This window comes from Pituophis catenifer, unplaced genomic scaffold (assembly GCF_029215685.1).
Source record: "Pituophis catenifer annectens isolate HBS135680 unplaced genomic scaffold, rPitCat1.0.hap2 SCAF_2, whole genome shotgun sequence".
Classification (NCBI taxonomy): domain Eukaryota; kingdom Metazoa; phylum Chordata; class Lepidosauria; order Squamata; family Colubridae; genus Pituophis; species Pituophis catenifer.
The window spans coordinates 149,091,136-149,102,143 of NW_027256882.1; the positions used below are offsets into that span (position 1 = coordinate 149,091,136).

The window sequence follows — 11,008 nt, forward strand, 5'->3', positions numbered from 1 at the left end:
ATATCCCAAAGGTGCTTTTTCAGGAGGAAACTGGATTTTCTTGTTTTTTCTTTTGAAGACGTTTCGCTTCTCATCCAAGAAGCTTCTTCAGCGCTGACTGGATGGTGGGAAATGGAAGGATTTATACTCCTTGTAGACAGCTGGTAATCTGCATCCTTTTAGGGTCCTTGACGCTCTTGGAGGTATCTGTGTCCCCAGGGTTACCTGAGCAGAGCTCCTGGTTCCTATAGTCTGCGATTTTTCTTCTGGAAATCCATTCCTACTCCCACACCATTCAAAGGGTGTTCATCCCGAACCTTTGGGACAACCATGACTTGGACGACAGAGAATCTCTACAGACTTAAAGGGGCCATAGTTGCCCACCTGTGATCTAGGTGATAAAGGAGCTTAGGACTGGAGGAACCTACACCCTAAACATCTCCCTTCTCCCTTCTTTTTTTGCAGGAAAATCTGATGGCTGCACCTTGCCTTCAAAAATTGTTCCTCATCTCTTCCTAGATTTCTTCTTTTAATGCTAACTGCAACTTAGCTGGGCCCTCCTGGTGGTTTAACATGGTATTTTAATTAATTTTGCCTCGAATTACATTTTAGATTAGGTTTTATGGAATGGCGAGACATGAATTGTGAGATATGAATACATAATCTTTTCTCTGAAATTAGCTCCTGTCTAAAAAAGATGACTCTTCAATTCTGAAAGAACAAAGAAGTGATCATATTAGTGTTCGGCCATTAGATGGCAGCCACGTCCCAACTATCACTTTGGTAATTGCATTTTGTATCTATCCCATTTTCAAAAAATGGTCACTGTGAGTACTTTTTTCACATTCTGTCTGGAGTGCATCTGCTGTGGAGAAGAGCAGGGACACCCGTCTAAAAAAATAACTAGGAGTAAATAAAAGGCATATTAGCCAGGAAGAGGCTAAGAACTGGGATAAGTTGTGCTGATCCTGAATCTCTTACCTGAACTCTCTGAGAACATCTAGTCTTTTTTCATCTACCTGGAAGGAAACAATGCAAATGAGTGATGCACATTATGATTTTTATATATTTATCAATTAATCATTATATGCTTCTAAAAGTCTATCTGATTTTGGCTTGGACTAAAGATATTTAATACAATGAACTTTTTAAAGTCGGGAAGTAGGGAAGGAAAAACAATCACCTCACTAACCTCTTACATATAGTTCTCAACTTACAACCACAACTGAGCCCAAAATTTCTGTTGCTAAGTGAGACAGCTGTTAAGTGGGTTTTGGCCCATTTTATGACCTTTCTTGCCCCAATTTTTAAGTGAATCACTGCAGTTATTAAGTTAATAGCACATTTTTTTAATTAAAAGTTTTTTATTAATAGGACAAAATTAAAAAACATTGGACATAGATATGACATCACTGGTTCCAAACATCTTCTGTCACTTTGCAATAATATTAATATTCATATAAACATACAGTTCTTAAACTTTGTTCATTATTTAAACATGATATAATATTAATAATGTTTCCCTTATTTTTATATATTTATTCATCTCTAAACATACATTTATCTATAATAACATCTATATTTTTATTCTAACACTGTACATTTGTCTTGGCTACCCTCTTGTTATCTATCCAATCATAAAATTGTTCCCAGATTTTGTAGTACTTAGTTTTGCTTTTATCAATAGCACATTTGTTAAGTGAATGTAGCTTCTCCATTGACTTTGTTTGTCAGAAGGTCACAAAAAGGGATCACATGACTCTGGGACACTGCAACCGTCATAAATATGAGCCAGCTGCCAAGTGTGTGAATTTGGCATGGAGATGGTGCAACGGCCGTAAGTGTGAAAAACGGTCATAAGTCACTTTTCTCAGTGCCTTTGTAACTCTGGTCAATAAATGAACGTTTGTAAATCGAGAACTACCCGTATTCTACTACTGCTGCTCTCATTCTCTTCTCATTCTGGCTTTTGGAAGAATGCGTCTCGAAGATGAGATAGCATTGGCAATGGAGGATCTCCTGTGACAATGGCAACCATCCTAGAATTACCCACAAGGGAGAAGAATCCGGCAATCTGCTTCTGTACCTTGTCATGAAAATCTGATGGATAGTCATAACAAAACAAAACGTGATACAGTGCTGAAGAAGAAGGCCCTCAAGAAGCCACTGGAAAGCAGCAATGGTTACTCATCAGAGTAAACCTGGCATTTATAATGCAGTTGGAGCTACGTCCCCTCTGGTTTCCCGACTGCTGTTGTAGCTGTGCATGAAATAAAGATCAGAAACTGTTAGGTTAGAATGCCCTACATGTAATCCAAGGCAAAGCTTCTAACTGGTAACATCAATAATTTCATCCCTGCCAGAGAAGAAATAAAAATAGTTGACAATTTCAATTTGTTTGGATCAATAATCCGTAATGAAACTACAAGCAGCCCAGAAATCAAGCTACTAACCGTCCGTATAAAAACAGCTACGCAGGACCGAGATAAAACCAGAGTGCAAAGATGTTTCTGTGGGTATAAAGATCTAAGTTATTGAGCTGTGATATTTTCAGAAAGTCGGGCAATGAAGAAACAAGGTTTGTGCAAGAAAATAGGTGTTTTTGAATTATGGCCTCTGGCAAAGGATACTCCAGATACTGTGGATTGTCCAATGAATAAATCAATCTATAGTGGAAGAAATCAAGCCAGAGTATTTCTTAGAAGCTCAGGTGACAAGACTAGGGCTTTCATATTTTGACACACCGTATGAAGAGGGAGAGATATCTTTGAAGATCATACAGCCTGTTGCAAGAAAAACCAGGTCTGGTTCCAAGCCAAGAGAAAGAGGCTGGAAATAAAATGGAGGCAGGCTGCAGGACAGGAAGTCTCTGTTTATTTGGTAGCCAGAAACTAGTGACAGCAGAATGTTTCTGGGGTGGCTGACAAAATGGGGTTCAGAGTAGGTGGGCTTTTATACAGGGGTGAAATGCTACCAGTTCGGGCCGGTTTGCCCGAACCAATAGTAAAAAATGCTACTGGTTTGCCGAACCATTAGTAAAAATGTAAAAAAACCTGTTCCGATGATCAGCTGACCAACGCGATCGTTGAAACTTTTTTTTAAACTTTTTTAGCATTTTTTTATTACTGGTTCTCTGGAACCGATAGTTAAAAATGTTTTAAAAATTAAAAAAAAAAGTTCCGACGATCGCGCATTGCTCAGCTGATCGTTGGAACTTTTTAAAAAACTTTTTAGGCATTTTTTTACTACCGGCTTGGGCAAATAGGTAGTAAAAAAATGCTTTAAAAAAGAAAAAAAGGCTCCAACGATCACAGCTGTGCCATGGCACATCCGAGGCACAGCTGTGATCATCAGAGCCTTTTTAAAAACTTTTTTAAAGCATTTTTTACTACCTATTTGCCCAAGCCAGTAGTAAAAAAAAAATGCTTTAAAAAAGTAAAAAAAAAGGCTCCGACGATCACGCAGCACAACTTGATTGTCAGAGCCTTTTTTTTACCTTTTAAATCCATTTTTTTACTGCCGCTCAGACAAATAGATAGTAAAAAAATGCTTTAAAAAAGTAAAAAAAAAAGGCTCCAATGATCACAGTTGTGCCATGCGATTGTTGGAGCCTTTTTTAAAAACTTTTTTAAAGCATTTTTTTACTACCTATTCACCTGAGCTGGTAGTAAAAAATGCTTTAAAAAAGTTTTTAAATGGTTCCCACAATTGCGCACCACAGCTGATCACCCCCCCATGCTGTTCTACTTACCTTCCAACCCTCCTTTTGGCGCGGACTGAACATGTGTGCGCGCAGCTCCTGTTTGCTGCGTAATGCTCATGTGCGGCCAGCAAACCGGTAGTAAACTGGTTCAGATTTCACCACTACTTTTATACATTCTTTGGGACTTTGTGATTGAGATGCCTGTTCCTGTGTAAGAATGTGTCCTTTAATATTTTAATGGCTGTTGCCAGATTACTATCTGTAGTAATGTCATGTAGAGGTCATGTAGTGGTCATGGCTGGCTCTACAGGCAAGAGAGGAAATGCAAATCCTAGGTGTTTTGTTTGAGCTAATCTTGGATGCTTTCCCTTGCCTAATTGTGTTGGTTATTTGGAATCTCTTTACTTATCAACAGATTGGCCCAGTCTTTTTAAATGGATACAAAATTTCAATTCCTAAAGATTAGCCTCTTTAAACTTCTGCTTGAGGCTGTTTTCCTATGGCAGGAAGCAGGGGTGAAATCTAAAATTTGTTACTACCGGTCTGTGGGCGTGGCTTGGTGTGTGTGGGGGTAATGTGACAGTGGGTGTGGCCAACTTTTTTTTTTTTTTACTTTTAAAAGCATTTTTTCTACAGCCTCTTCGGCCGAAGAGGTTGCAGAAAAAAAATGCTTTCAGGAGCCTCTGACGATCAGGCAACTCAGCTGGGATCACCAGAGGCTTTTAAAGGCATTTTTTTTTCTACAACCTCTTCAGCCGAAGAGGTTGCAGAAAAAAAATGCTTTCAGAAGCTTCTGACGATTCCAGCTGAGCCGTGCGATCATCAGAGGTTTTGTTTTTTTTACTTTTAAAAGCATTTTTTCGGCTGAAGAGGTTGTAGAAAAATGGTTTTAAAAGTACAAAAAACAGTCTCTGATGATCGCGCAGTTCAGTTGGGCATGGGGGCGGGGCACAGGGATTTTTGCTACTGGTTCTCCGAACCACCCGCCACCATCGCTATTGGATCGGGCAATCCGGTCCGAACTGGGAGCATTTCACCCCTGGCAGGAAGACTGGGGCTGTTTTCTGCCTTTGTTAAGATTTTTCCCCTCTTCTCCTTTCGGGGAAATATTCCATCCTGCCTCTTTTAATATCCTGTAGAATATTTTTATTCTGGGGAGGGGGAGCCTTCCCACAAGCCAACCACACACAGGGTTGACATTAATTGATGTAGATTTCTGTCTGATCACTAGATGGCAGCTAATGGTTAATATTTTCTGTACCTTGGTGATATCTAGAGGTTTTCTCCCAAATTAGCAGCTCAAAACTAGTAGCTCTACTGGATGTTTTCAGGGCATTCTACTGGTGCATCTGGTATGGGGGCAGAGTACAGATAATCCTCAATTTACGACCATAATTGAGTCCAGTGCTAAGTGAGAAATTTGTTAAGTGAGTTGTGTCCCATTTTACGATTTTTCTTGCCACATTTGTTAAGTGAATCCCTGCAGTTGTTAAATTACTAACACGGTTGTTAAGTGAATCTGGCTTCCCCATTGAATTTGCTTGTCAGAAGGTCTCAAAAGATGGTCACATGACCCTGGGACAATTGTCATAAATATAAACCAGTTGTCAGGCATCTGAATGTAAATCACGTGACCATGGGAATGCTGCAAGGGTCATAAATCCTGACCTCCGTTCTTTCCGCAAAGACCTGAAGACATGGCTTTTTAAACAAATTGTCTGATCTGTTTGGGAGTTTTTAATTAATTGTGGGATTTTAACTGTATTTTTTAACTTTATTTATTGTTATTGTTATTGTTTTTACTTTACTTGATGGTTGTGAGCCGCCCCGAGTCCTCCGGGAGAAGGGCGGCATATAAATTTTAATAATAAATAAGTGTGAAAAATGGTTGTAAATCACTTTTTTCGGTGCCATGTGTAACTTCGAACGGTCACTAAACAAACTGTTGTAAGTTGAGGAATACCTGTAATTGGTATTGCTCTGGATTGGTCAGTCTTCAATATGACTAATATACAGTTACGTGTATATTGTATAATGTACAATGTATAGCTATAACTAATAACTAATAACTATAACTGTAATACTTTGTATATTGTGCATTTGGTGTTCAACTATTAGGGGAGGGGAAGTTAAACAGGGGAAATATGATGGATTTGGATTTTTTTTTTTACATGTAAGTTGTAAACTTTATTGAACAAAATTGACAAGAGCAAATAGGCCCTTGTAACAATGAGAGTTCAAGATCATAGCAGCCAACTTAAGTTTGCATTTTACTGAGTTCTGTTGCTGTGAATAATACAGCTCATGCACAGGTAATGACTTATTTGTACATTTTTTCTCAAGTATTCACTGAATATTACCAACATATATACATTTGTACATAAAATTTCAGAAATTTAGAGAAGTTATTTTTGTTGGCCTTTTGGAAGTGGTCTTCTAAAAAGAAGGATATGTGGTTCTGGTTCATGAATCATATAGTGGACCCAGCCAAGACTCTGTTGAACACCAAGCCTTCACCTTTCTTCTTCAGTCATTAGATGTGTTTTTGGTACTTGCTTTGAGAGCTCTCTTGGCAGCATCACATGCTGGTATTCGTGGTTCTCGTAGAAGTATTTATCCGAATAATAGATCTGCTTATGAGCCATTATGAGAGGAATGGCGGCGACCACAGCGAAATCCCCCTCCGGCCCCAGAGCTCGTCACTAACCGACTGTGGTCGATTTGGATTTTTTTTTTTGAGGTGGCATAGTTTTCTTGTAGGAATTTTTCTTTTTTAATCCAAACATTGCCAGATTAGAAATCCCATGATTCTCAAAAAGATATCATACTGATTGGAGCAAGGAGGTGTAGAGGTTGGATTTACACATTACAGTTAGTGGGTTATAGTTTAGCCTGTTGCATGAGCTGAGCCATTGAACATTATAAACCACAGTGTCTAACTTAACATTATGTTCAAAGCAGGCCTGCCCTGTTGAATAAACTAGATGAAATTAAAATGCAGCTGATAGTCTGCGACAGTGACAAGCAATGGAATTTTCTAGGTCTAGAACAGTGTTTTTCAAATTTGGCAACTCTGAGAGGTGCTGCTGGCTGGGGAAGTCTGTGAGTCGAGGCCCATACCTCTTAAAGTTCTCGAGTTGAAAAACACTGATCTAGAACTAATTGGAATGAAACTTTGTGGATCAGCTTTTAGCCCTGAATTTAAGAATCCCTGTTAGCAAAAGTCTAGGAATTAATGCAGCTTGTGCTTTTTTGCTACTTTAATCTCCTCCAAAGAGCGATACAGGTAGTCCTCAGTTTATGACCACAATCGAGTCCAAAATTTCCACTGTTAAGCGAGACAGTTGTTAAGTGAGTGTTTCCCCATTTTACCACTTTTTTTGCCACATTTGTTAAGTGAATCGCTGTAGATGTTAAATTAGTAACATGGTGGTTTAAAGGGAATCTGGCTTCCCCATTGACTTGGCTTGTCAGAAGGTCGCAAAGGATGATCACGTGACCCCAGGACACTGCAGCCGTCGTGAGTCAGGAGTCAGTTGCCAAGTCTCCGAATTTTGATCATGTGACCATGGGGATGCTCCAACAGTCGTAAGTGTGAAAACAGTCATAAGTAATTTTTTCAGTGCCATTGTAGCTTCATTGTGAAATTACAGGTAGCGGACTACCTGTGGTAGATAGTAAGCAACACCTCAAAAGAGTTTTGGGCCCTTTCAAATGTTGTCAGCTTGGTAGGGCAAGAAAACTGGCAGGCTGGGCTCTGACCCTGATCCATCACTCTGCAACATGAGCGCCCTGATTAGCCCTCTACTCCCAAATGCTTATGGTATATAGGTAGACCTCAATTTACAGCTACAATTGAGGCTAGAATATTAGTTGCAAGTAGTTGTGGTTGTGAGTCAAGTCCAGTGGTGGCATTCAGCTGGTTTGGACCGGTTCAGGCGAACCGGTAGTGGGACCTGTGGGTAAGGGTGGGCCCATCCCCACTCACATGCCCCGGCGCTATACTGTCCTATTTAGCCATATTTTCTAAGCTGTGCCAGTGGTGGGTTGCCCCCGGTTTGCACTGGTTCTATAGAACCGACCCCGACGTCATCAAAACGCTTCTGTGCATGCGCAGAAGAGTGCGTGCGCATGCGGCTCTGCTACAAACCGGTAGTAAAGGTAAGTAGAACCCATCCCTGAGCCACGTGTATGCGTGCAAGCCACGTGCATGAGCAACATGCATGCATGGAAGGCTGGATGCATGTGCGGAAGGTGCACGCCAGAGGTGGTATTCAGCAGGTTCTGACCAGTTCTGGAGAACCGGTAGCGGAAATTTTGAGTAGTTCGGAGAACCGGTGGTAAAAATTCTAACTGGCCCTGCCCCCATCTATTCTTTGCCTCCCGAGTCCCAGATGATCGGGAAGAAATGGGGATTTTGCAGTAACCTTCCCCTGGAGTAGGGAGGGAATGGAGTTTTTACAGCATCCTTCCCCTGCCACGCCCACCAAGCCACGCCCACAGAACCGGGAGTAAAAAAATTTGAAACCCACCACTGGTGCACGTGCATTCACATTTTCGGTGCACGGCAAACCGGTGGTAAAATTATGTGAAACCCACCTCTGGTCGAGTCACTACATGACCAGATTTTATGTTTATAATAGTTGTTAAGCGAGTGATCATGATCATTAAACAAATTGCATGGTTATAAATTTCAATCCAGTTTTTTCCAATGGATGGAGGTTTTTTGCTGAAAAAAGGCAAAAAAAATAATAATCACAAAATGTGATCACGTGATGCAGGATGCTGCCAACAGCTGTAAATGCAAACCAGTTGTCAAGTGCCCGAAATGAAATCACGTGACCATGGGGATAGTGCAACAGTTATAACTTTGAGGATCGGTCATAAGTACTGTAACTTTTTTTTTTGAGCCTGCTGTAACTCCGAACAGTTGTTAAGCGAGGACCATCTATATACATCTTTGATGCTGCTAGGCTTTTTTGAGTAAATATAGTTTAATTCAAACTTTCTGTAAAGAAAAGTTTCCTGCTACTTTTTGATATTCCCGTGGTGTTTCTAAATTGCAGAGACACGAGCAAAAGACACTTTTCTCACTTAATTAGGGGCGATTCTTGTCACATGTTCCATGTTGGAATTTGAAATAGGGTATTAAAAATATCTAATTCTAAGTCTTGGCTGAAATTAAGCTCAGTGTGTGTGATTCCTTGCACTATAACTTTTAACCCTTACAGAATCAGGGGTGGATTTAACTTACCTTTACCACCGGTTCTCCGTACCTGTGTGTATGCTCACTTCATGCACTCTGTCCGTGCATGTGCCGAGCCTCGAAAATGTGCCTAAATAGCATGTCTTGAAGCCTGGGCGGCCCCACCCGCAATCACTGCTACCGGTTCGCCTGAACTGGTGCGAACCGGCTAAATACCACCTCTGCTTCCAGTGCTCGCTGGCCAAGATCCTCGGATATTTTAAGATATGGAATCTGTTCAAGAATGCTTCAGCAGCAAGGTAACATACCTCAAGTGAGCTTATCTCAAACTCAATGATTATAACTAAGATCTGGCATTCTTCTTTAGCTCTTTCACTAAATCTACTTGAGGACGTTGAATTTTCTTCTTTAGGCCCTCACAAACCCCAAAAACAAACGAGCAATTAAATATATAATATTTATGCTGATTCCTTCAAATATATAAAATTGAATAAACACTCTACCTCCATCAGATGCCCCTGGAATTATTTGGATTACAATGCCTAAGAATCATTCTGATTGACTGTTCTGGGAGTTGAACTATCCCGATAGATGTGGAAGTTTGGAAAAGTAGAAGAAAAAGATTAAGAGTATAACAAAGCAAACTTTTTATAGGCCATTCCCACAACAGCCATAATTTCCTGCACAATTGTCTAATAAATTTACCTGCATGGCCAGTGTAGTGAGTGTTGTAATTAAAATAAAACTAAAACATTCCTAAAGGTTAATTCTAGTCTGTAATTAAAATTAATGTTAATTTAAATAATTACATGAAAGAATTAGCGCTTGGTTGTGTGAGAGGTCCTTGACTGAAACAATCTCTCTGGAGAATTATTCAGACAGTAATCCCTAACTCTGTTTACTTAGAAGTAAGAACTGTTTTACTTCAATGGAATTTATTCTCATGTAAAAATTAATAGGATTGTAGCTGTAGATATAATTCACCATTGGCCAACCTTGTGCTCTTCAGATAAGTTGAATTTCAAGTTTTTTTTATTTGCTTTTAACTAGTGTGATGAAGGAGTTGGCTGCAAGCGGGGCTTTAAATCTGAGAATTAATTCAAGTAGTACAGATTATTTTATTTGATCTATTTATTAATATATTTTTAAAATAGAATTTCACCTTAACCAGAAGTGCTACACTTAAATGAGCTTATTTTGAATTCACAAGGATGCTGCTTTTAATATAATATCTATGGCTTTTGAAGACATTTTTTCATTTTTTTTCTTTAAACAGTTATAACAATCTTATTTAAAAGTTTAAAACAAAAATGAAGCTATAGCTTGTTTGAGATTGAATGAAAGATGGAGCACAGCCTCTGGAACTATTCCAACTTTAAAAGTTTGTTTTAATTAATAGAATGTAAATTAGACCCTGAAAATTTGGTAAGAAGGCAAGGGTTGGGTGTACAGTGACAAAGGAAATGTAATGTTTGAAGATCTGTGTTGAATGGAGAAATAATTTGCGGACATACTTTAGGCTCCTTTATATTCTGATAGGAGACCAACGTGTGCGAAACAAGTGATGAATATAGATTGGGAATTTGGTAATACAATTACTTTAACTTTCACAGAACAAGCAGTATCAGTGTTAATTAATGTAATTAACGCTATCCTACAACTGAGCTGCATTATTTCGATCCTTTTTCTCGGAGTGTTTTCTCACTCTGTGTGTGGACATGAAATGCCTCAAAACGGCTTTACTTGCTCTCTTCTAACTTTGATTCAGTACAGCTGAATTGAATTAAACTTGATTGTGCAATTGTTTCTTACAGACCCCATGCCTCATCCAAAGAAAGAACATCTTCTAGATCAAGGCTGTCAAACTAGCAGTCCGCGGACCAGATGCGACATGTGTTGGCCACGTCTGGTTTAGCGAAGGGGAAAAAAACTCACAATATGTCACGTGATGCCACTGTGACAACGTGAGTTTGATACCCCTGCTCTAGATAGCATAGTCCTCAATGGTCAAAAGTTATTTAATATACAGTATGTCACAGAAGTGAGTACAGCCCTTCATATTTTGCAAATATTTAAGTATATCTTTTCATGTGACAACACTGAAGAAATGACACTTGGCT

The 11,008-nt window shown here is 39.4% G+C and overlaps 1 pseudogene; it reads right to left on the reverse strand.

Annotated features, from left to right (window-relative positions):
* Positions 1-6,087: 6,087 nt before the first annotated feature.
* LOC139310597 (cyclin-dependent kinases regulatory subunit 2 pseudogene) lies at positions 6,088-6,327 on the reverse strand (annotated as a pseudogene).
* Positions 6,328-11,008: the final 4,681 nt, after the last annotated feature.